Source organism: Ascidiella aspersa, chromosome 5, assembly GCF_963924565.1.
Source record: "Ascidiella aspersa chromosome 5, kaAscAspe10.2, whole genome shotgun sequence".
NCBI classification, from domain to species: Eukaryota; Metazoa; Chordata; class Ascidiacea; order Phlebobranchia; family Ascidiidae; genus Ascidiella; species Ascidiella aspersa.
The window spans coordinates 10,390,054-10,391,670 of NC_139451.1; the positions used below are offsets into that span (position 1 = coordinate 10,390,054).

Sequence of the window (1,617 nt, forward strand, 5' to 3'; positions counted from 1 at the left end):
GCACATCCCGCTTCACTCGCCGTTACTGAGGGAATCCTCGTTAGTTTCTTTTCCTCCGCTTAGTAATATGCTTAAATTCAGCGGGTAGCCTCGTCCGACCTCAGGCCGAAAGTAAGGACCGGGACTATTCTTCCCGTTCCGCGCTCGCCGTCGGCGCCGCGCGCCGCCGCGCACCTCGATTCCCGCCCTTGAGCCGCCAGCCGTTGGCCTCTTCGAGGTCGACTCGCCGCCGCCGCGCGGGATTCTGGTCGCGATCGTCGCGCATCGTGCCGTGCTGTCTTGAGCGGGACGGGCGCTCGCGCGTCCGACGCCGCAGCAGCCGCGCGGAGAAATCCCCGCGCGGAACGTTTGCAACGCGACCCTGAGGCGGGCGCGGCCCCGGGATTGACCCGAGGCCGCAATTTGCGTTCAGAACGTCGATGCTCAATGTGTCCTGCAATTCACACTAATTCACGCAGCTAGCTGCGTCCTTCATCGACTCACGAGCCGAGTGATCCACCGCCAAGAGCCATCCACGATTGTTTCGCTCGCACAGTGCCTCGCACTATAGGGTGACAAAATAGACCGCGCCGAGCGGTCGGCCAGGCCGACGCTTGAAGCCGGAGCGCGCGGCACCGCGGCACTCGACGCGCAAACATTACCGGGTGACCGAATCGCCGGCCGGCGCGCCGCTCCTCGCGGGTCGGGCGCCGGGTAGCAAAGACTTTTTCTCTCGCTTGTCCGAGTTTCGCGTTCGCCGAAGCGTTTGCGAGACCGTTAATGATCCTTCCGCAGGTTCACCTACGGAAACCTTGTTACGACTTTTACTTCCTCTAAATGATCAAGTTAGATCGTCTTCTCGGACGCCGGCTCGACCGTTGCCGGCCGCGCCAGGTCCAATCGGAGGACCTCACTAAACCATTCAATCGGTAGTAGCGACGGGCGGTGTGTACAAAGGGCAGGGACGTAATCAACGCGAGCTAATGACTCGCGCTTACTGGGAATTCCTCGTTCAAGGGAAATAATTGCAATTCCCTATCCCTAGCACGACCGGGGTTCAGCGGGTTACCCAGACCTGTCGGCCAAGGCGAGCACATGCTGATCCGGTCAGTGTAGCGCGCGTGCGGCCCCGAACATCTAAGGGCATCACAGACCTGTTATTGCTCAATCTCGTGTGGCTAAACGCCACTAGTCCCTCTAAGAAGTTAGACGCCGACCGATTGGGTCGCGTAACTAGTTAGCAAGCCAGAGTCTCGTTCGTTATCGGAATTAACCAGACAAATCGCTCCACCAACTAAGAACGGCCATGCACCACCACCCACAGAATCAAGAAAGAGCTCTCAATCTGTCAATCCTCACTGTGTCCGGGCCGGGTGAGATTTCCCGTGTTGAGTCAAATTAAGCCGCAGGCTCCACTCCTGGTGGTGCCCTTCCGTCAATTCCTTTAAGTTTCAGCTTTGCAACCATACTTCCCCCGGAACCCAAAGACTTTGGTTTCCCGCAAGCTGCCGGAGAGGTCGTAAAACTAACGCCCCCCGATCGCTAGTTGGCATCGTTTATAGTCAGAACTAGGACGGTATCTGATCGTCTTCGAACCTCTGACTTTCGCTCTTGATTAAAGAAAACATTCTTGGCAAA

At 57.8% G+C, this 1,617-nt stretch overlaps 1 non-coding gene and 2 pseudogenes across 1 annotated transcript; all 3 read right to left on the reverse strand.

The window, feature by feature from the left end:
- The window catches only part of LOC146143170 (large subunit ribosomal RNA), a 3,679-nt pseudogene extending 3,571 nt beyond the window's left edge, over positions 1 to 108 (reverse strand).
- Positions 109 to 356: 248 nt separating this feature from the next.
- LOC146143171 (5.8S ribosomal RNA) lies at positions 357 to 510 on the reverse strand. Its single transcript, XR_014501009.1, has one exon. It is a non-coding gene; the product is annotated as a 5.8S ribosomal RNA (ribosomal RNA).
- A 247-nt stretch (positions 511 to 757) lies between these two features.
- LOC146143172 (small subunit ribosomal RNA) overlaps positions 758 to 1,617 on the reverse strand; it is a 1,613-nt pseudogene continuing 753 nt past the window's right edge.